The sequence below is a fragment of the Pyrus communis genome, chromosome 2, assembly GCF_963583255.1.
Source record: "Pyrus communis chromosome 2, drPyrComm1.1, whole genome shotgun sequence".
Lineage (NCBI taxonomy): Eukaryota > Viridiplantae > Streptophyta > Magnoliopsida > Rosales > Rosaceae > Pyrus > Pyrus communis.
The window spans coordinates 898,314-924,003 of NC_084804.1; the positions used below are offsets into that span (position 1 = coordinate 898,314).

At 37.3% G+C, this 25,690-nt stretch overlaps 2 pseudogenes; one reads left to right on the forward strand and one right to left on the reverse strand.

The window, feature by feature from the left end:
- Nucleotides 1-3,617: 3,617 nt before the first annotated feature.
- Nucleotides 3,618-10,583, forward strand: LOC137727017 (uncharacterized; annotated as a pseudogene).
- A 1,655-nt stretch (nt 10,584-12,238) lies between these two features.
- On the reverse strand, nt 12,239-20,209 carry LOC137727024 (EH domain-containing protein 2-like; annotated as a pseudogene).
- Between the last annotated feature and the right edge of the window lie 5,481 nt (nt 20,210-25,690).

Sequence of the window (25,690 nt, forward strand, 5' to 3'; positions counted from 1 at the left end):
AAAAAAATGATCAAACAGATGAATTTTGGAGTGATTCTAGTTGGAGGATGTTCGTGTGTCTCTCAACTTGTTTGCGTCAAAATTTCAAATTTTTCTACCAAGTGGTTTTTTTATGCCAATGAAATAAAGGATCAGCGCACACAGTGCTGTCAAATTGACGTTTTGGGCTTACTTGGGCTTTTCGGTGTTCAAGATGACGTCTTTTGGGTTCATGGTCTTCTACAATTATGTATGGGACATCTCAAGCTTTAATTCAAGTTGTTTTGGGCCTGTTTTGGAGCTCTCAACATCTAGAAACGTAGGATTCTTTGTGGCTCGGCAGATTTTTCAAAGTTAAAATAGGAATATATTTCCTAGTTATCTTATTTTATTTTGTTTCCTAGTTTTTAGAAGACCTTTTCTAGGAAGGATTTTATTTTATAATAGTATAAATAAGGTTATTTAGCCATTAGGGTTAAAAAAATAATAATAATAAAGGCATCAATTGGGAAAACTTGAGTAGGCTTTGACGATTTGTATTTTTCTTTCAAGGTGTTTTCTATACATTTTTTATTTCAATAAAATTCATTTTGTGTTATGATTGTTCGTACTGAATATGTTGTCTTTATTTAATTGCTTATAATATTATTCATGCATACTTTGAATTATTAATCAATATGTTTAAACAGTCTTTATGTCTTAATGTTCAGCTGCCATTAGGATGTTTAGATAAGTAATTGTATGCAATTCGGTCGAAATATCACCAGAGGATTGAGTATTGCTTGTTGTGGTTAATAATTGTAATTTCATCTAAGGCGAATATCATGCTCTTAGGGGTTGCATGATTTTTCAAGTGTGTTCATATAACTTAACGAGTCTTGCATATTTACATTTGATTTGAATATCACAGACGGATTGCATGTTAGATATACGTTCTTGCTTAATATCACGAGGGGAATTGCATAAGAAAAACCTAACATTCAAAGTTGCATGTGTAATTAATAAGTAATTGGTAAAATTATATAGGATTGTTAAGATAATGACAGAACCCTAGTGCATTTTTATTATTGTTGTTATTTCAAAACGTTTCCTTTCAAATTGATTTTCTTTAAATTGTTTTCTAGTTGATTTCTTAAATTGTTTTTATTTAAAATTCATTTTTAATATTTTAAATTCCAAAATCAATCTTTTTCAAATCTTGTTTTAAATAGTTAAATAAAAATTAGGTTAAATCCAAATTATTCATTCAATCCTTGTGGGAACAAAACATCCAAAGTTCGTGTTGGAGAAAATTAAGAAAGCACTAGTTGTAGGCGAAGTTAGTAGGTATTTGTGGCGTAGACCGAATCAGTTTCCTCGGGCTTACTGTTCTGAGTGATTGTCTTACCGATAATATCCTTGTCTACTCTAATCAGGAGGTCAGTTTAATAAACATCCACAGCCAGCTTTATACCAAATTCCTCAAATATCAACATTGCTTTGATTTCATACCTTTTTTGGGAGATGTGAGCATAGCAGAAGATATTCTTACCAAATCCAAGGTTGTGACGGTTAGAAATCGAAAATCCTCTCAATTGTAGTGAATTACAAAATACCCTTGGTTGTGTTGATTCTATCGACAGTTATTCGTGACTATTTGACCATAATCTTATTCCCATTTTTGGCAAAAAGTAAACCAAATCTGTTTGAAATGTTGTTTGTGAATGAAATTCCGACAACTGAAGTGTTGTCTCACCCGATCGTTATTCTTACACCTTTCGATGATGTCAATCAATTTCAAATCTTACGGTGATGTTTTACTAAATGTGTAGTTGTGCACTGATGCAGCATGATTGTGCCTTTTCGATGTTGGAATTGCATGAAGTGAATCGTCTTATCTACTACCTTTAGTCAACGGCTACCACCCTTACTTGAAAACCTAATAACACCTCTTTGAGGAGGCAACCGTGATGATTCGATGTTTGTCGACCAACTCACTCAGCGTACTATCTGTCCATGAGGACTATACTTTGAACAGTTGGGCATAATTCCCCATTCTTAATTTTTTCAGGCTTTTTGACATTTTGGTCCACATCGACTCTATTTGTAATTTCAGTTTCACTTCCTAGTACTAAAAGACATCTTAGTCAATCTTGGGTTACCTTACTACTCTTCATATCATTTCTGAAGTAGACAGACTGTCCAGGATGACCATTCCAACGTTGAAGTTTTTAGTTGAGATCGTCAGTCCTTCAATCACCCAATCAACACCATATCGAGCGAATCTTCACCACTGGTGATTTAATATTCATGGAGCTACCGTTGTAACGAATTGTTGTAAATTTTGGGCTGAGCAAAAATCTAAGTTTCCGTTCGTCAATTTTCATTAGATTATCGTTCAAGTTGAGTTAGCGTTCAACCATTTCAATTGTTATCATGTAATCAAGTTAAGTATTTACACGTATTCAAGCATCGGAGTTGTATATTCAATCAAGATATCTTGTACTCTAGATTTAATGGACTTTTTTTTACCCTTAAACTCTTGAGTGTTCTTTTAGCCTTATCGTCATGGTTTCTTGCTAAATCCGTGAGGAATTCACAATGGATCGACTCGGTTGAAATGTGTGCCCAATTTCATATTGACTCTAACAGGAACATTACGAACATAACCTTTTCGCAAGCTTACCATACTTACCAAGAAGAATTCCAAGTGGTCTTGAGGATTGAGCCGTCTTTTAGTAAGGAATTGGTGAAGGTAGAATTGTAGGTTCCGAGCCTTATGATTGTTTGGACAATTTATGTGAATGGTTTGAAGTGGTAACCGTTATCTGAAAGAGTGGTTAGACTGATAGTTCTTCTAATATAGGTTTTGAATCTTATACCTCCCGAATCGGAGAACGATCATAGTGGTTAGTCATAGAGGAAATGTTTTACTACAAGTGTTTGCCTCTATGCATTTTTCAACTATTTCACTCCAGGACCTTATTGTTCGTATAAACAACTATGGATTGACAAGCCTCAATTGTTAGCCCAAATGCCAACTGCCTTCGAACCACATTTTCAACAAAGCCAATGGAAGATGCTCATTTATCATTATACGTATCATTACTCTATTGCTATGTACATGTGTATGTTTGTTGGGCTTTGTCCCAAGAGTTCATGGCCCAACATGAATAGGCTCATGGTAACCTATACCAGGGCAAGGCCTGGTGTCCGTGTAGGCACAGCAAAGCCCAAATGGCTGCTACCATAGTCCAAACATCACAACGTCGTCATGTGGGAAGTCTACATCTTGGGCATCCTACTTGGTGAAGTCGACGATGGGTCCAAGGTTTACGTTGGGCATTTTCATCAAGGCAAACTCTTGTTACTGGAACTCTAAAAAAGAAATATTATTTAATCATTCCTTATGATTTTACATGAAAAGATGAAAAGTGCATGATAACTTCTTTAGAGTGCCAAAAACATCTCCCTATAACACGTTAGTTAATGTATAAATATGCTTGATCATGTGATGGATAGGAACAAGAAGTCCGCAACGCGGCATAATCTACAGGATATGGAAGGACAAGAAAAATAAAATATCACTAGAGAAACTCATCAAATTGCTCGTCAATTGGAACCGTACTTGGTTGAACACTAGCAAGCAAGGAAACACCATGACCATTTCTCTAGGGTTATGGAAAAAACCTAATAAAGATGGTGATGACGGAGGCGAAAAAGTAAAGGCAGCCACAGAAGAAACCGAATTTAATAAGACAAATGGTGATGATGAAGGTGATAAAAATATAAAAAAAAAAAAAAAAAAAAAAAAAGAAGCAACCAAATTGAAAAATGAGGCGAGGAAGGAAGTTTCCAAGTCTACTGTAGAGAAGTCAACGATATCATTCCTGATATCTTGGCTTAGTTTAGGAAACAAATTTGTAATTGATTTGTATAGATTTATATTCCTGTTGTATACCTAGAATGTAGGCTAGTTTACTTCTTTGTCAAGAGTTATTCTCTTTATAAATGTCTTGGTATCAATAGAAGAAAATCATTTCCGCAAAATATAATCTTACGCTATTTTACATTGTATCAAGAGCTAGGTTAAAACCCTAGTTCTTGCCGCTTGCCTTTTTTTCTTGCTATTTTTCAATAACCTTTTCGATCGACCGTTAAGGCCACTAACGACATTTCAAAATATGCCACAGATGATGCCAAGGTTGATGTTTCAAACCCATTGTTTATCCATCATTCAGATCACCCACCTATGATGTTGGTTTCGAAGCCCTTTAATGGGGACAATTACTCTACCTGGTCCCGTGCAATGAGGATATCCCTGAGTGCCAAAAACAAGTTCGACTTTGTTGATGGTACTATCACACAGCCTTCCGAGAAGACTAAACCAGACGACCATGCTACATGGCAAAAATGGAATGACATGATCGTTGCGTGGATTATCAATTCCATTGATTCAGAAATTTCTATTAGTATCCTCTACATAATTGATGCTCATGTAATTTGGGAAGAATTGCGAGAGTGTTATTCACAAAGCAATACTCCTCAGATTTTCAGTTACAACGGGACATCACTTCTCTTACCCAAGACCAACTATCTATTGCTGCATACTACACGAAGTTGAAGAAATTATGGGATGAACTGGTGTCTTACAGTGACTCCACTTCCTGCACATGTGGAGTGCAGAATGAAAGGAACAAGTTAATGCAGTTTTTTATGGGCCTCAATGAGTCATATGGTGCATTTCGAGGGCAAGTCTTGCTGATGAACCCTTTACCCACTATTCGTCAGGTCTATGCTTCAATTTCCCAGGAAGAGAAGCAAATATCTCTTAATGCCTCATGTGGAGTCACTGAGACAACAGCTATGGCTGTTCGACAAGGTGGTTTGCGATCGTCTAGGTCTTCCAATCTCAAGCCCCTGCACTGTACTCATTGTGATCATGACTTTCACACAATTGATACTTGTTACTAGCTTCATGTATATCCACCGAGGCATTATCTTCACAAATTCAAGCCTCAAAAGAGAAGCAAGCCTTTTAAAAAGGAAGACAGTTCTTCTTCCTCTATGAATCAAGTTTCAGAAGGTGCCACTTTTGAGGAGATGAAGTTGGTGATGTCTGGGTTATCTGACACCCAATTCCAGTAAATCCTTTACATAATGAATAATAAAGGAAGTGATGCATCATTTCCTCCAAAAGCTAATGATGCTGCCATGAAGACAAGTTTGTCGAAATCCCCTTTGCCCTTAGGTCGATGGATAATCGACAGTGGTGCAACGGATCATATAACCTCCTCACTAGATTTACTCACTGATGGTGTCAAAAACACCAATTTGTCACCAATTTTATTACCAATTGGAAAACAAGCTCGCATAGTCTTCACTGGGAATGTTCCTTTGAGTTCTACTTTTTTTGTTGTGAGATGTGTTGTGTGTGCCTACTTTCAAAGTAGATTTGATGTCTGTGAGTCGAATTACAAGTGGATTACATTGTTTTGTAACTTTTTTTCCTTTATGGTGTATTATGCAGGACTTGACGATGAAGACGGTGATTGGTTTGGGTAAGCAACGCGGATGGCTCTATTATTTGGTGGCATTGGCTCCCATAACATCTGGTAGCCCACGCCGAGTCTGCAACTAGACCTGTAAACTGGTCGGGTTTACTGGGTTTGGGTCGAGTTTAATCTAACCCGTTAATTTAACGGGTTATCTAAACCCAACCCATTAAGTTAACGAGTCACCCAAACCCAATCCGTTAAGCTAACATGTCACCTGTTTCACTTGTTAACTTTTTTTTTTTTTCAATCGATGACAGTGTGACCCCGAGCTCCTCCGCGTTGGACAAAAGCTAAGCCTTCTCGACGTTGCTGAGGACTTTCCACTTCTCCAGCTTCTTAAAGACGTCAACTTCCACTTCCTCCGCCACTTCATAGAAGATTCTCGCTTCGTACCACTTCTTCTCCCAGTCGCTGTCGAGCTTGTTCACCTAGAAATTTATGAAATTCACATTTTCTCAGCAAACAAACAAAAGGGTATTTGTAAATTAACCAAAAAACAAAACGGTATTCGATATTTTATATAAAGATACTTTCTTGATGGCCAAACAGAAGTTACAGAGCAAGAGTGAACATAATTACCTTCTTTTGGGGCACCATGGAAACGATTGTTGATGATCTAGATTTGGCAGGGAAGGTGCAGGGAGAGCCAGAGATGGAATTGAAGTGGGGTTTGGACTTTGAGGAGAGGAAGTTTTTGGTGTGGTTGAGATTACAGGTAGCTAAAGATGCTGCAGCAGGAGACTAGAGAGAATGGTAATTTCTGAGGAAGAAAATGAGGCCCTAATCATGAGGGACACTAGAGAGAACGGGAGCTAGATTCCATAACATGTGAGACAGAGTGAGGGTTTCATTATTGAATATTGAAATTACACAAAAGCCCTCAATCACGGGTGTTAACGGGTGGTTAACGGGTTTCGCGAGTTCACTCAAAATGACCCGTTATTTAACGGGTGCTTAACGGGTTGACCCGTTAACCACCCGACCCATTAAACACACACCGGAATACTCATTTTAATAGGTCGGGTCTAAAATTCCAGGTCTATCTGCAACCTTGTTCTCTCACCTACGGAGTTGTGGCATCAGTGTTTGGGTCACTTATCACCCTCTAGACTAGATTTCATGTCGAAACACCTGTTGCATTTTCCTTTTAAGTCAAATAATGATTACGATATTTGTCCATTAGCCAAGCAAAGTCGTTTACCTTTTGGTGTCAATTCCATTACAACTACAAAACCATTTGATTTGATCCATTGCGATATTTAGGGTCCTTATAAAGTTGCTTCTACTTCTGGAGCAAAATATTTCTTAATTATAATGGATGATTATTCCCGTTTGACATGGATTTTTCTCATGCAACACAAATCAGAAACACAATCCTCAAGGATTTTTTTTCTTTTTTGTGCATACTCAGTTTAATACATCCATTCGCCAAATAAGAGTAGACAATGGTGGAAATTTTTTTTCACTTCGTGGTTTCTTTCAAGATCATAGGGTAATTTATCAACACTCTTCTGTCTATATGCCTCAACAAAATGGGGTCGTCGAGCGCAAGCATCGTCACATACTTGAAATTGCTCGTGCCTTGCGTTTCCAAGCTAATCTTCCACTTCATTTTTGGGGTGAATGTGTCCTTACGACTATTCATCTCATTAATCGTCTCCCTACATTAATCATTTCCCATCAGACGCCTTTTGAACGATTGTATTCTAAACCACCTTCTTTTTCCCATCTTAAAGTATTCAGATGTCTTGCATATGCAACCGACCTACACATCTCTCACAAATTTGCCCCCCTGGCTCACAAATGTGTCTTTCTAGGGTACCCCGTTGGTCAAAAGGCGTACAAGCTTTACAATCTTACCACTCACAAATTTTTTACTAGCAGAGATGTTGTTTTTCATGAACATATTTTTCATTACCATTCTTCTCCATCTTCAACCTCACCCACCACTGCATCAACACCTACATCATCCTTTGACATCATTCATTCCTTTCCTACTCCCTCTTTGCATGCACCTACATCACCACTACTTCCAAACCCTACATTACCGTGCTCTTCTTCACCCCTACATGTTTCACCACCCATTGTCCTACCAACCTGTGTCTCACCATCCCCTCTTTCTCTATCACCTATGCCTAGTGACTCTCATGTTGCCATCATTTAGCCCAAGTTTTCCCCAGACTCTTATCTCTCTGCAGATTCTCTTCCACTTCTTGTTGCAGCACCTTCAGAGCCATTTTCTGCATCGTTTGTGCCCCTCACCACTCCTGCATTGGTGTTCCGTTGCTCTGGCCATCATTCATCTGCGTCTCCAAAATTACGGGACTACGATTACTGTACTCTCAAGCCTACCCAATCAGCTTCTCCATCGTCTGGCCACACTACAAGTACACGTTATCCACTTGCTAATTATCTCACTTATCATCGTTTCTCACCTGCACAACAATCTTTTCTTGCAACCATTACTCAACAGGTTGAACCCAAGACTTATGTCAAAGTTGCTGCTTCTCCTCATTGGCAGGCTGTCATGGCTTCCGAATTACAGGCTCTGGAAGCTAACCATACTTGGACTCTCACCCTTGTTCATGTTGGCAAATCTCCCATTGGTTGCCTTTGGGTCTACAAAATCAAGCATCGTTCAGATGGCTCCATTGAAATTTATAAAGCTCGTTTGGTTGCCAAGGGTTATACACAGCTTGAAGGTATTAACTTTCATGATACTTTCTCTCCCACTGCTAAAATGATCACTGTTCGCTGCCTCTTAGCTTTTGCTGTTTCCCGTCACTGGTCCATCCATCAACTTGACGTCAACAATGTGTTTTTTCATGCTGATCTTCATAAAGAAATATAAATGATTCCTCATCTGGGTATCCGACGACAGGGGGAGAATTTAGTTTGTCGCCTTAATCTATATGGACTGAAGCAAGCATCTCGTCAATGGTTTGCAAAGTTTTCCGAAGCTATTCAATCTACTGGTTATGTCCAATCAAGGGCTGATTATTCTTTATTCACACGGCAGCGAGGCAAGTCTTTTACAGCACTCTTGATTTATGTTGATGATATTTTGATCACTGGTAATGACCCTAATGCAATTGATGCTGTTAAAACATTCCTTAACAATCGTTTCAAAATCAAGGACCTTGGTGACTTGAAATACTTTCTAGGCATTGAAGTGTCACGTTCGAAGAATGGGATTTTCATTTCCCAACCTAGTATGCTTTAGAGACTTTGAAGGATGGTGGTCTCTTAGGAGCCCGCCCAATTGAGTTTCCCATGGAACAAAATCTTAAGCTTTCAAACAATGGTGAGTTGCTTAAAGATTCGGCAAAGTATAGGAGGTTGGTGGGCCGATTGATTTATTTAACGATTACTAGGTCGGACATAACTTATTCAGTGCATGTGTTAAGTAGATTTATGCATAAACCTTGCCGCCCACACATGGAAGCAGCTCTCCGAGTTTTGAAATATATAAAGAGTACTCTTGGACAAGGTTTGTTTTTCTCTTCTAAAAATGACTTGACCTTGAGTGCATATTGTGATTCAGATTGGGTAGGATGCCTTACGACACGAAGATCAACTACAGGGTATTGTGTTTTTTTAGGCTCTTCATTGATCTCTTGGAGATCAATGAGACAAAAGATCGTATCTTTGTCATCAGCTGAGGCCAAATATAGAGCCATGACTGGAACTTGTTGTGGACTATCATGGCTTCGATATCTTCTAAGGGACTTGGGTTTATTGCATCCAAAACCGGCCTTATTGCATTGTGACAACAAAGCAGCCCTTCATATTGTTGCTAATCCAGTTTTCCATGAACGAACTAGACATATAGAGATGGATTGCCACTTTATTCAAGATAAGATACAAGATGGTTCTGTTGCCACACGATTTGTTCCCTCTTCACACCAACTTGCAGATGTATTCATGAAAGCATTAGGGAAGGAAACTTTCTTGACTATTATACACAAGTTGGGAGTTCTTGACATCCACTCTCCAACTTGAGGGGGAGTGTAGAGAAGTCAACGATATCATTCCTGATATCTTGGCTTAGTTTTGGAAACAAATTTGTAATTGATTTGTATAGATTTATGTTCCTGTTGTATACCTAGAATGTAGGCTAGTTTACTTCTCTGTCAAGAGTTCTTTGTATAAATGTCTTGGTATCAATTGAAGAAAATCACTTTCACAAAATATAATCTTACGCTATTTTACGTCTACCCCATTGCTTATAGCAACTGTCACAGGAAATGTACCCATTGTGCATGAGATACTTGAGCAGCATCCTCAGACAGTCGAGCATGTTAGCTATAACGAATGCTACATTTTGCATCTGGGCATTATGAACCGTCAGGAAGATATCCTTGATCTTATGCAAAACAAACCAACTTTGATTTCGAAGCTGAATAATAGGATAGACCATAAGGGAAACACCATACTGCACCAGGCTGCAGATATGAGTTACTCCTCTATAGCATTGTCTCAAAAAATCAATTAGCCCTGCCATGCAATTGCGAGCAGGGCTGCTTTGGAATCTAGTAATATTCTATTGTTAGACTTATGTTATTAAACAAATATTTATATTACTAATTAAGTCTATCCACCTTATAAAATACTTATATTGTCACACAAATATTTATGTTACAATGTCCATAGGTTGACATGACAAATGCGTACGTGTGTTTGTGTTTGTGTCAGCATATACTACCGCCTGATTACATCATGCACCAAAAAAAAAAGTATCAGACAACGGAGGATCTATTCAACGATGAGCATAACGAGCTTCTGAAGTCCGCACAAGAATGGACAAAAGAGACGGCTCAGTCATGCTCAAGCGTGGCAGTGGTAGTGTCCACTGTAGTCTTTGCAGCTGCCTACGCCATTCCGGAGGGTGCTAATGACCAAAGTGGCCTTCCTGTTTTCCAGAACGATCCTCTCTTTTTGCTCTTCACCAGCATGGTCGTTGTGGCCATCGCCTGCTCATTATCTTCTGTGGCATTCTTTCTCTCGGTCCTCGCTTCCCCTCAGCAGTACCGATTTTTGTTAACAGCTTTCTTCGCAAGTTCATAATAGGATTCGTCTCTCTCTTCTTCGCCTTTGTTGGTACCATACTCTCATTTGTTGCCACCATTTTGCTCTTGATTCGCGTCAAGAAGAAATGGACCATATCTATACTTTGCCCTATTTCCTTTTTCCCAGTCCCTCTATTCGGTTTGCTGCTCATTCCTATGGATCAATTGTTCAAATTCATGTTTCACTGGTTTTTCAAACCCTTACTCCGCTTTATTGGCTTTCGCAAGAGGAGATCAATTTGGAGGGAGAGTAAGGCGTATTGAATCACATCAACTTTCTGCGCACAATATGTGGTGCAGATTCACCATCTTGCACCATAAGTATTTATTTATTGTTATCATTTGAATTGTATGAATGGGCGAAGCCAACGAAGGCTCACTGGGGGCAGATGCCTCCACTCAAGTAATTCGTTTGTTAAGTTGCAGACTAGAGTTAAATAATATACACGCGTTATCTTTGAAGAAAATATACATATATAATATCCAACATACATTCATACTACTTATACTCTATATCAAATATTATATGAGCAAAAGTGCTCTTACTCTGTCATTCAAACTTAAAAACTCCTCTCCCGCTTATCATGTATTAATATTTTTCTCATCACTTTTGTAACAACCCGTCCAGGAATTTACGGAACAAAAAGGGTATTTTTCGTATTTTCACTTTGGTTGGGTTTCTTTTGTTTAAAATAATGGTTTTTGGGTCTTAATTGGTGAGCCCAAGGGGCCCACCCACTGTTTTGTCCCCCGGTTCCCTTTTCCTTTTCTTTTATTTTTTTTCTAAAAAGTCTTTCTCTCTCTCCTCCCTCACTCTCACTTCTCTACCCGTACTCTCTCCCTCTGTTACTCCCCTATCTCGGTGCTCTTCTCTCCGACAAGAACACACACACACACCCCCAAACATACACACACAGCCATCAGGAGGACTTAACCATCATCTTCATCATCTGAGCTTCACCTTTCTCTCGCTCATCTTCAATATCCATCTCGGCACTGTGCTCGCCGGAAAGGGGCGGTGCTCGCCGGAAAACTGGGGAAATGTCTCCGAGGTGGTTTCTTCATGGTTTGACGTCCAAAACACAACCACGGAGTTAGAAAAGAGCTATAGGTGTGGGCATGGGTGTGTGTGTGTGTGTGTTCTTGTCGGAGAGAAGAGCACCGAGAGGGGGGGAAAGGGAGAGAGCACGGGTAGAGAAGAGAGAGTGAGGGAGAAGAGAGAGACTTTTCAGAAAAAAAAAATAAAAGAAAAGGGAAAGGGAAAGGAACCGGGGAACAAAAACAGGGGGTGGGCCCCTTGGGCTCACCAATTAAGACTAAAAAACAATAATAAAAAGGAAAGTATTCCCCAAACTTAGTGAAAATACAAAAATACCCATTTTCTTACGTAAATCCCGGAACGGGTTGTTACACTGGTGGTATTCATCTTCACTTAGTACTATAAGTCTCTTAATAAGAGTAGTACAATCATCATTATTTTAGCTTAAGAAAAGCTAAAACTTAGATTATTAAGCTCAAATCATCAGTTACATGCCCATGGAGAATGCAAATCTCAACAGTATTCAACTAAAAATAAATTGCAACAATCAAATATTAATCTCTATCTACTTATATCTGATAGTAACTTGGCATAAACCAAGAATTGTAACACTATCAATTGTAGGGATTTCTGAATTTCTTCAAGAGCTCAGGGATGTCATAGCCAAGCATGTCATCCACAGCTTGAATCATTTTCTGCTTCAACTTGTCGAATTTATCGATGTTGTAGCCGCCCAACACCTCCCGGAAGTGCTCCACGTCTGGAAAGTCGCCGGCTGGTAAATAGAAGTCCCTCTGAACCTGTTTTTGGAAAAATTAACAAGAGTAAGCATGCCTGCAACGATATAGGTGTAAAGATCAACGAGTGTTGTTTAAGAATCGATAGACCTTTGCAAATTCTTCTTCGAGGTTGCCGATGAGTTTTCACTGAGCCTTAGATTTTCCCATCATAGCATGCATCTCCTTCTTCAGATGACTCATTATGTAGGCATGAATCTTAGCAGCTCTAGCACGTTTTACAAATTCATTGATCTGCAACATACGACATATATAGGTGAAGGGAATTAAACGGAATGCAAACAGGAACAGCAACCAAGTCTTCTTTTGTCTATCAACCAAAACAAAATCAAGAAAGATCGAAATGAGACAGATCTTACCCGGCGATCACATGCGTTCTTTGGTATATCAACCAGATCTGATAGGAGGTCATCTTGTTCTTTTTCAAACAGTTCTTTGCCGATAGGACCAACAACTCCTTCGTTGACAGGCTTATCATTGAATGAGCTGCAAAGCCATGAAGAAATAACAATATTCGATCAAATCAATTATGCATCCAATCCTAAGGGATTAACCACTTTGGAAACAGAAAGCCTACCCGATATAAACACGCACAACCTCTGGAGTATTCAAAACTTTTCCAAGCGACCACATCAATGCCCCATAAACTCTCATCAGCTTCAGTATGTAGACAAAAAGTTAATAACTTGAAAATTTCTTTCCACATAATGTATAATGAATTCAATATAAACCAGAGGTACATCTCACTTGTTGAGTATCAACTTGATCAGCTTTATTCAAGACCACTTGAATCTTGTCATCATGATCAGGCAGAGATGAAATTACACGTTTAAATTCATCGCTGATGTCAAGCTTATGAGGATCAAACAGAAGAAGAATTGTTAGACAAATAAGGAATATGGTTGGAGTCCTTGTGTAATTGTATATAATATTATTATTGGAAGAATAAGCCGTCCTACAACCGTCAAGCCGTCCTACCTTGTCCTACCTACACACTAGCCGTCCTACAGCCGTCCTACCTTGTCCTACCTACATACTAGGACGGCTACCTTGTCCTCTACAGCCGTCCTACCTTGTCCTACCTACACACTAGGACGGCTACCTTGTCCTACCTACACATTTGTATCATGTATATATATCCTTGTAATCTTGTAGAGAAATATAATGAAAAAATAAAAGCATTCTCTTCCATTTGCATTCTCTTCCATTTTTCCACATTCACGTATCAATAACAAATATATTTTTTAGCCTACGTACCTTTTTCTACAAGAATGACATCACATTTTGCTGTAAACCATGATATAGCACCAGTGAAATCGTAGCTCCTTTGTGTTCGTTGCTTTTCTCCAGATAGAACTCCAGGGGTGTCTACAAATGTAATTTCATCTAGCAACTATAATCATAGAAAAAGGAAGATTAACACAATCCAAGAGGAAGATTATGGTGACAAAATCAGCAGAAATGCTATATAAATAGAAGATTATAAAAAGTTCAAAACTCACTGGATGTGGCATTTGTAAGCACTCAAATTTTGACAAAAATGCACCTCCGAAAGTTGTTAGACCACTGAAAGGATGTCTGCATGAACAGCTATAGTATTTCCAGGAATACTCGATCCTCTCATCGGGTCCAGACTGAGAACAGAATTGCAATCAACAATTAGCATTACCAAAAACATTTAACATACAATATAAACCTCAGAAAGTACAAAGAAATAAACTTGGTAAACTTTTTAGAAGGAAACCAGGTGATTAGCAATTATACCATCACTACAACGAATCTATCTGTAGTAGGTTCTGGTCCAATGTGAGCTCCTGTTCCAACAAGTGAATGTTAAACCCTTCAACGCTGAGGTTGTCAATTAATAATTTCAAAAATAAAATAGAGATAACTTAACCAACCTTGATAGTTGCATCGTAACAAATGTTTAATAAATGTTGTTTTCCCAGTTGAATACTGACCCAAAAGCATGACCATGGGTTTAGAATCAAAATCACAATTAGTCTGCAAAGAAATAAATCATCCATAGGTTTAGCAAATGTAGTATCTGAACGAAACAGTGCAAAGAAGAGCAAAAGAATATTTGATTCCCCAACACACTTTGAAGGATATACATCCAAACATATAGAAATCCACTCACCAACGATAGAGATGCAAAATCGTTGAAACGATATGCAAGTTCCAAGGGCTTTAGCTTCTCATTGTACATTCTCTTCAAGCCATCAACAATAGATGTCACAGCATTAAGGGGGAGCTGAAGAAAAATGTTTTAAATAGTCAGGCAATTAGGAAAGAGAAGACATCCCTCCATTAATATGTAAAAACAAGTTGATCTATAGGTGACAAAAAAGATAAAATGTTTCAATCGAATAAGTAAAGAAACTTGTTAAGGAGATTGTTTAACTCATGAAAAAACGAATGACAAGTATAAAAATACAGCAGTAGTCAATGGCACAATGGACATCTGATCTTACTTTCTTTGCTGATTTTGAACCAAACCGCTGAACAGATGGTTGAAATTGAGCGGTTCCTACATCATTTCCAACGAAGACTTCAGTACAAGATTATAACAAGTATATTCCCAAAAAAGTTGGATGAATTTTCTAACCATTTACTTCAACTCCATATGTTATTAACAGCATTTGGCGCTCGGGTTTTATTCCAAGGCAACGTGAAACGGCATCGCATTGGAATTGTGTGGGGCCAGCGTCGCTGTGGAACGTTACGGATGATTTTGAATGACTTTTATTTTTATTTTTTATTACATCAATATTTTCACATTAAGAATAAAATTGTTCACCTAAGCCACATAATGAGTAACTTAATTTGGTATCAAATTCATTATTTATAAAATTCAAATTTAAAACATCTCACTTCTAAGTGAAAGAATATTACTAAATCATAATTGATCAATTTTGAATGATTTTTAACAGCTGGGCTATGTGATAATCATGCTGATGGTCGGATGTTGAAAGCGGGCCCCCGCGGGGATCAACCGGTTTCAATCGGGCCGTTGCAGTAATAGAGCACAGCATAATATGTGGGCGCTTCCTTAGGGAATTCAGACTTGCTATAATATTTGTTGGGGGTGATATCCACACACCCTATTTTACTTCTCACACACCCCTTTAATTTTTGATCGTCGGATCGGATGAATCGAAGAAGATCAACGGATAAAAATTATCAAGGGGTGTGTGAAAAGTAAAATAAGGTGTGTGGATAGCACACTTCTATTTGTTTGGGTAACGATAACGATAACATAATTTTGAAGTTTTGAACTTTAAACCCAAGCACTAAAAAATGCTAAGAGATCATGTGAAGTGAGATTCTTCATGAATTTTCTGTTACTTATAGTTTAATAGTAATTTTGGTATCAATATTGTAAAATATTGTGTTTGTAAGTGAGGTCTTATGTTCGATTTTCATCAAAAACGAATTTGAACCACATTGTTGCTATCCCAAATATGAGTTGGTAGAGATCTATTGAGAATCCAATTTTGAGAGAATCTCCTTAACATTTCTCTTCGAGCACCAACTAAATTCTAATGAAATGTTTTTAATGTGCTATAAACACGATCAAGAACATTTAAATGTTATAATATAAGTGGTTAAATATTTGAAAAAAAAAATTAACTACTTATATTATGACAATTGGTGTACCAGATCGTGTTATTGGTACACTGAAAAAATTTATTCAAATTCAAAAGGTATTTGTTTTCACTTCAAAAAGAAAGAACTTGAATAGCAATGTCAACAAACTGAATTTAAATATTTCTCTTTACTTGTAAGTAAGAGGTCTTAGTTCGATTCTCGTCAAAAAGCGAACTTGAACTATATTATTATGGCTAATTCATTGTGAGACTTAACCTACCCTTCTACTCCTTTAACATATATAATATCGTTTGTTAAAAAAAATTCAAATATACTTCCATTAACAAAATGAAATGCAAGAAATCCTTTGTTTACATAAATATTAAACATGTGAAATACTATCCATCTCACTGTCTTTCGGTTCAAAATATGCAGAACCATCTCTGCACAAGAACACAAAAATTTATATATCAGAAGTAATTCATCGAAGATATTTTAGAATATCGAGAATATATAATCACAAAACTCGGTTTGGCCGCAAAATTACCTTTGATTTGGACGGAGATTTTTCACGTTCGTTCGCACTGTTGAGATTGTTGTTTGGTTGTTGAGGCACAACTGGGAACTCTAATGCAATTTTCTTTTCTTCTTTCACTTTTTCAAATGTGTAAGTAAAACCTTCACCAGATTTGGGGTCCTTTTCATCCCAATCCCCAAATTTGGGTATTGAAGATACTCTAGTATGCTGTCACAGTACAAATTTTGCACACTTTACCAATGAAATCTATGTTCAAATAATTTTTTTTTTTATATGACAATCACACTTTACGTGTTATAATATGAGTAGATATGAGATTTGTTGTTTTATGAATTAAAGAACACTATCAATAAATAGATATACGCGTGTTATGACGTGGGATTGTTACACTTTCATTTCTTTTCATTGTTAATATGTTTAATAAACCTTATGCTATAAGGAGTTAGATTATTTCCCTTGTTGAATTTTCTTTCAATGTGCTGGAAATATAATTCGGTACACCAAGTGTTATAGTACAATTGATTGAATTTTTTTTCCCAAGTTTCTAACCAATTGTATAATGACACTTGGTGTATCTACAAAGAAGGTAAAATAAGATGATAATGTGGTTTAATCTTCAGCGTTCAAATAGGAAGGGAGGAAAGGGAAAGAATTCAGATCTATGCTATAATTAGACAGAAACATGAAGAAGGATAACTTACAGTATCGTGTTGACTAAGATTACTAGACTGATGAGTACTACTGTCAGTACTTTTAGGCTTGCTCGGAGAATTGGAAATGCTATGACTACGAATGCTATGATTGCGACCACTCCCTGATGAAGCCAATCTGCTCTTTCTTTCCGACCTCGCACGGCGGTGTCTCGGTTGTTGCTGCAAGAGAGAATAATCGGAGTTGCTCCTTTCGCCACCAGACTCCGATCTGTAACTCTTGAAGCTCCCTCCAGAAACCCTACGCTCATGCACAACGCCATTTGGCCGGAGCGCACCGTGGCTAGTGTCTCCCTCAGTTTGGCGTACATTTTCGCTTGAGGTTCGTGGCTTGCTGCTCGAACTCGTGGCGCTGTTAGGAGGTTGTGCGGTGGAGGACTTGAGCATGCCTTTGATGGCCTCTGGATTGTCTTCGGGGTCATTTGGATTTCCTTTCCCTTCATTTTTTTGAGCGGTCTCAAAACATGCAGTGTATGATATACTTTCATCACTGTCCCAGTCCCCAAATTTTGGGACATGGGATTTTTTCTGCAACAAAATAATCTCTTTAATTAAGAAGGTTTCTTTGTTTTCAATAAAGTTAATAATATACAAATAACAATTCGATTGTAGGTAAGGTTTCATATTATTCCCACGTAAAGAAAAGGAACTTGACTAAAATGATAAAAAAAATAAAAATAAAAAACTTAATTGATGAGCTAACTAAAACTTAATATCAAAGACATATCGATTAAATATCAACGACATATGATTAAAGACCGACGACAAAACAAAGTCATGTCAGATCTTCAACATGAGGACCTTAGGAGAGCAAAACTCCAATCAACGAAGACAAACATCTACATTTATCACTTCAAATCCATCATTATGGTATGAATTAATCAAATAAAACATTGATATTCCTTAAGAAAATGAAATAATTTACCAATCATCACAAACCCAGAGAGTATATATGCCCTAAAATCATAATATATGTATGTGTGTGTGTGTGTGTATGAAATAAATCATAATCAGTTTCTTCAAAAAATGAAAAAACACAGTTAGTGGCTATTAGTCAAATTCTAATACTGAAAAAAGCATAACATACACTAAGAACTTCAATACTAAAAACAGAAAATGACTTACGGCCATAATATTGGGTGGATAAAGTATTGCAGAAATAAGTCCTTAAAGAAGAACGAGAACAAGTGAAGGGGATGACGAAACTTAAAGAAGGAGAACGATTGATATCCGATTCCTTGTTTTCAGAAAAAAAAATATATTCCGTACGGGATTCGAGCACCAAGAAAGGTTGGGGACATGGACGTGCCTTAGGAAATTGCCCATCCGATGGCTACAAGGCTTTCTAAGCGTCTAAACCATTTCAAGCTCTTGACCAAGAGTGTATTAATTTGTTTGCTAGCTTACTATAAGTTCAAGTTTTTCTTAAAAAACCTCCTATTGGTGAAAATTTGAAAAAACAAAACAAACAAGAACAAGAGAACAAGCATATGCCATGGCTCCGATGAAAGTGAAGGTTTTGCGCGTCTTCGTGCGCATCTTCTCTTCAATGTTGGAATTTTCACACAAGTTAAACATTATCATCCCGAAAAGTGTTATCCATACAACTATTTTTACTTCTCATATACCCCTATCAATTTTCAGTGGTCAGATCGAACGAATTAAAGAAGATCAAAGGTAAAAAATTAACAAGAGTATCAGATATAAAAGGGAGTGTGTGAATAGTACTAACCATTCTATAGATGTTTTTTCATTTCATTAATATATATATTTGTGTAATTTTCCCATGGATATTTTTTCATGGGGAAATGAAACAAATATAGTACATTATGAACATGAATATTATATTGTAAAGAATAACAAAATAAGAAAAATTATATACCCAATAACCGGAATTGAAAAGAAAAAAAAGAAAAAAAACAGAAAAAAACATGCTTATTTTCCATTTGTGACATATCATATGGTTTGCAAATGTGGTCTAAAAAGTTGGTCTATCTAGCATTATGAAATAAGCACGTTAATTAACAATTAAGTAATAATCAAATTATTAACAATTATGTCATATGGTTTGCAAAATTTGAGTTAAAAAGTTGTTCTTCATGGCATTACCCTATTAAAAATATTTGCACCTGTGAGAGTATTAATCCCACATCATGGAAAAGAGGGACCTTGTATGTGCTTATAAGGCCATCTCTAACTGAGGGCTGGTCCGAGGGCTCGTTTTAGCCCTCTGGCCCTCTAAGATATTAATATTTTAATGAACAGTGCAAGGCCATATTCTTTACCATCTCCAATTGAGGGTGTGAAATCCCATCCCCGGAATTTCACCATGCATTATGTACCCCGTATTTTAAATTCGTATTTCGTGATTACGTGATCTTTATTAGTTAATTTAATACCATTAATTTTAAGTTTGGAAATTGATTTGGCATTGAGTTGGAAGTTTCATAATCAATCTTTATCTCTCATTGACATTTGGAATTTACAACTAGTTTTTTTTAATAGATCTCGAACCCACAAATACATAGGCGAAAGCCGTTTGCGAGTCCGAATTATAACGGTATAGTTACGGACGTTTGAATTGTGAACTTTAGATTGTGGGAATTATTAAATTCCCACAAGTGGGTAAAGGTTAAGTTAGTTTTTTTAAGGGAACAATCAGTTTTTTTTTTGGGGATTATAAAAAGACGTTGAGGGAGGTGAGAAGGGGACATTCCCCCCCCTTAGTTTGTGACCTGTATGCTTCACCAGCATAATTTCAAGCCAATTCCTCCGGTTCTCAGCTGACCTTCTTGTCTACTTCACTTGTAACTTGCTTGACTATCTCCTTCCTTCCATCTCCACCAAAAATCAAGTTTGTTTGAGGCTTACTTCAGGTAGAACTCCACCGGAGAACCCAGTGATTCTCAACGGCGATTCGTCATTCCGGTGAGTGTCACCATTCACCATCACCCTTATTCAACTTCCCTTGGACCCAGGAACATGACCCAACTGGTGATTGGGGCGTTGGAACACCAAAGAAACCGAATTGAAGAACACCCACCTTAGGGTTTCGTTGGGTGCGAGCCAATTTGAGGGCCTTCTCGGCCAAATTGGACTCGGCCCCAGGTATAAAGTTTATTCTACTTGTTGAGATATTTGCTCTTGTAAAATTTGAGATTTTTTGGGAAAAAAAAAAGGGTCGAATTTTTTTGTTGTGTGACATTGGTGTTATGGAAATGTTGATGATTGAATAAGACATTGGAATGTGAATTTTCATGCATTTTGTAATTCTAAGTCTGCATTCGGATGCTTTATGTTAATGTGTTCAATTACATTAGAAAATAGCCTTACGTTACTGCCTTGATTTATAATGGGCATTTGACTGTATTTTCATGCCTGCTTCTTGGGTATTTGAGGGAAAGTATGAAGAAAATGATTGTAGGAAGGGAGAGATTAAGGAAGCCGGTGGGGAGGAGACTGTGTGATACCGGGCACCTACGTTTCAAGTAGTTAATTCAATTGTTTAATTTAGTAGTATTGCCGCTGGAATCCCTACTTTTCGACTACGTAATTGCTGGAACTTTTCCATCTAAGTGTGGTTTATGTTCAAGTTTATATATATTTAAAGGATTTGGTATCACTCTGTTTCTGGTAATAGGTCATAACGATACCTGGAGTAGTGAAAATCTAGTGATTGGGTCTTATGGAGTAAATGATGTAAGATCATGGACCCTGCCTTAGAACAATGGTTTGATCCCTTATTAAATGTGTTATGGGAGGCATATAAGAGTTTTTGATTATGTGAATTATCGAAGGAAATCTAAATGTGGACTTGTGCTTTGTTCAGGAGGTGATAGAACGTGATGCCTTGACTCTCGTGCTAAGGTGCATTAGCGTGGGTTCCAGGTGAGTGACTTCAATATATGTGATATTAGTGATTACCTTGCTTTTGTAATTATTACTCTGTGAGGGTGTGACTTAGTTTTATAAATATATTTCTATTGAATTATTATGTTAATACCTAGTTTTGATTTAAGATTATGGAATGAGATTTGATTATTACATTTTGAAATATGATGTAAATTGTTTGATTGGCATGATGTGATGAAATGTGAGGGCTAGTGGTGGGTCATTAACCCATTGGGGATTTGCTGTTTTGATATTGTTTCATTTACGATTCGTTGATCCATTCTAAAAGTTAGTATTTATGCCTTACTTCTCTTAGTTGAGCTTTTGTAAATGAAGTAACTTGTGCTGGTCTCAGTTCTTTGAACCGTTGTACATTATGGGTGTTGGCTTACCATGATTCTGTTGAGTGATGGTCCGGAATCGTACCCATTCGGATTCCGTTGAGAGATGGTCCGGAATCCCTCATACTCCGCGATTCCGTTGAGTGATGGTCCGGAATCGTAACCATTCGGATTCCGTTGAGAGATGGTCCGAAATCCCTCTTACCCCGCGATCCCGTTGAGTGATGGTCCGGGATTGTATCCACCTTGGTTCCTTGAGTTTGGGTTGAGATAGTTGCAAAGGTGTAGGCTTTGGATAAACTGTGTCACCCTAATTTTACTTTCATTGTGTGTATGTGAAAATGGGTGTGAGATGTGATAGTTGTTTCAAATGAACTTTTGGATGTCCGGGTGACTCCTTTGGAGTTTCAAAGGTTTGGTATTGATTGTTATCAAGGAATTACATTCAATGTTTATAAATTATGTTTGATGGATGATTTTTAATAATTGTCTCTCATACTTGGTATTATTGTCACTCACACAAACTACGCAGCTTATATTGTGTGGATGGTTGCCGATGTACCATTTCGATGGTGTAGGCACTGAACTTACAGGTGACAGGTTGAGTGGACTTCGAGACGGTCATAGGTGGGGGTAGCAGTGTGGTATCAGAGACTTGGAGCGTTAGGTTACCCTTGATTCACTCTTGTACTTTTTATTTTGGGACTTTCTTTTGAGCATCTTGAACTTGTTTTTGGTCTGGCGAAGGTTGTACTTCTTTTTGGAATGTACATATTTGTAAATATCAAGTGGTGAACTTAGTTATCTTCATATTAATTTGGGTTATCATTTAAAGTATTTCCTTCAGTCGCTCATACCGTATTCAACGAACGTTATTTTCCTTGTCACGTATCGATTCTCGACGTATGTTGGGATCGGAGCGTGACAGAGGGCTAAAGGGTCATAGGGTTCGTTTTAGCCTTGTCACAAAAAACCGTCTCCAACTAAGGGCCAAAGGGCTATAGTATGGAATGTGAAGAATTGAAATAAAATGAGATAAGATAATATGGAATAGTGAGAAATATGTGAGAAATGGTGTAGAAAAAAATTAGAAATATAAAAAAATAAAAAATAAAAAATGTCAAAAAAAAAAGGGTTGTTGGGCATAAAAACAAAAAGTGGGCTGGGACCATAAAAAAAAAAAAACCTAAGCCTTAAACCCTAAAGCGAGCTGGGCAATGAACAAGAACAAAAAAAAAAAAAAAAAAAAAAAAAGGGCTGGGCTAATGGAAAAGAACAAAAAAAAAAATTGAAATTGGGGCTGGCTAGCAAGTGGCCAGACAGTTAACCCATTGGCCCTTTTAGATTATGTGGGCTCACGAGCCTTCTGGCCTAGCCCTCGGTTGGAGACGGTTTTCGGGCATTTTTCGGCCCTCTGGACCCTTCAATAAGCCATCTCCAACCAAAGGAGGGCCAGAGGGCTTGTTTTAGCCCTCTAGTCCTCCAAGAAATTAATATTTTAATGAACAGTGCAATGCCATATTTCTTACCATCTCCAACTGAGGGGCCAGAGAGCCATATGCCAGACATGGCTCTGTGACAAAAAATCATCTCCAACCGAGGGCTAAAGGGCTATAGTATGGAATGTGAAGAATTGAAATAAAATAAGGTAAGATAGTATGGAATGGTGAAAAATATGTGAGAAATGGTGTAGGAAAAAATTAGAACTTAAAAAAAAAAAAGTAAATAAATAAAAGTGGGTTGGCCTGATTGGCTGGTTTTGGCCTATGGGGCCCACAAGCCTTTTGGCTTAACCCTCGGTTGGAGACGGTTTTCGGGCTATTTTTGGCATCTGGCCCTCTGGACCTTTCGGTTGGAGACAGCCCAAGTAACTGTGCTAGCTACTCCTCATATTCCCAATTTGTTTTATGGTAGAAACTTAACTTTTTTCATGGTATCAGAGGAGGTTGTCCTGCTTGTGATGCCCAACAGCCACACTTACTCCACGTCACCTGATTTGTGTTGTTCACGTACCAAACTTAAAAATTTGCTCCCTGTCAAGCCGCGCGTTGAGTATCAATCCAATATCGGAGAAATTAGGGACATTGCACCTTGCATATACTTATAAATAACTGGACTACTCCTCATATTACCAATTAATTTTACGATGGAACCTCAAATTTTTTGAGCACCTCTCTTAGTTGGCGCCTATAGTTTTACACTTTTTTTTTTTTGTCAGATAGTTTTTAATTTAAGTAAAAACAAATTTGCTTAGGAATATTTGTTCGAAGATAGTTCGTAATTTGTTTATGTATTGTCATTTGAAGATAGGTCCCTTATGTCATGCGGGACACTCTTTTCCCTTCGACCGGGTTTAAAGCTCCAGCAAGATTTATCGAGGCTCATTATGCACACTATCCTCAGTTTGTACGTGTTCTGATTTCACTGCAATGAATATCGTACTTCTCTTTAAAAATAAAACAAATAAAAAAAATAAAAATAAAAAAAATAAAAAACACTCCAAATTAAATGAGCTACCAAAAAAATGAATTCATGGTCCAAGCCAAACTCAAATCTTCAAGTTTTTGCATTTCCTGAAAATCAGCCATCATAACCAACATTACCCACCAAGCCTTTAAATATTAATTCCGACCTTGACCACCCAACCCTTAATTAATTGCTCCATATTATAATAATTTCAAAGATTAATCAATACCCACAAATTATTAATTTAAGGACCAAAGCTTCACCTGTATCAAAATTTAAGGACCATTGCTCTAATTTTTCCTAGCTATATATATAGAATATTAACTTTCTCCATAGTATATATCATAGCATGTTGGTCATTTTTTGAAGCCCAACTACAACATATGCTCTATGTCATTGCCCAATAAATGTTGTTCACTTATTTGACATGAGTGTCATCATATGTACACGTAACAAGGTGTTTGACAATGTGAAGTGTTGTCTCACATCGTAAACTAAGTAATGAAATTTTACAGGGTTTATAAAGAGTTAGGTCACCGGCCACTCCCCATAGGGAGACACTCTTAATAATAATATACAATGTCAGCGTAATCTTATGTATAATGATATAGTATCCGTCATAACTCATAATTCATAAACTTGACCTACGTATGTAGTACGTACTCTGAGTTGGGTGTTAGTTAGCTAGGGTTTTTAAGGAGGAAGACAAACGAACCCGGGATTGTTCGAGTTGGTTTTTCTTCTTTGTTAGCAAAAAATCAAATTTTCAATAATTCTTTGCCGACTAATTACATCCTGAGAATTGGATTCAAATAGTACATCAGGCATGCATTCGGGTGCAGTTTTTGTTTTGGGGTACTGATGGAATATACAACGCATGCACTGGTTCAAACACGTGGTTATGCAAACAAACACAAGGAACTCACGAGTTCCATTGAGCAGTAGAAGATTAGATCTGCGTTTTAATCCTGAACGGCTTAATTAGCTTTGGATTTTACTGAAATACAAGCATGCTTTCACTTGATCAGTTTTCTTTTATATTTCTGGCCTATAAAGCGTTTTACCAGCAAATAAAACGTTTCTTCTCCATAAAATTAAAAACCAGCTGCCACAGATCATATAACGCTCTCTCAACTGGAAACTAGTTGTTGTTTTGTTTATATGATTTTTTCGAAAATGCCCCCCAATTCAAACTCCACAATCTACATGAAAAATCTTTTGAACCCCAAAATTAAACTTAAAAAATAAAGAATTAAATTATAATTACACTATCCATCTACATACGGAGTTTGCTAGATTTCGGTCATTGTGGAGATTTTTATTAGTTGTTTGTGCAACTTTTATTTGCTTTAGTTTTGCCTTTTTCGAATTGTTTCACACAAGTGATATCTAGGGTTGTTGGAGTTTTGAGCTCCTTTAGTCCCACGTCGGGGAACTCAAGTTCCCTAGAGGTCTTTATATTAGGTTAGTCACCTTTGTTGGTGATTAGGTATTGGATCATTTGGAATGAGAATTGAGGTTTGAGCCACTAATTTTGTGAAATTGGACTTGTGATAATTATACCATAATATTAATATAATATCAATATTATGATATTAATTAATCAAGACAAGGGCCTTGGCCTCCTATGAAGTTAAAATTAATCAGAGTCAAAGGTATTTGAAAATGTATGAAATAGCCTATATAACTGAAGACTCTCAGTTTCATCGATATCATCTTTTTCCTTTCTATC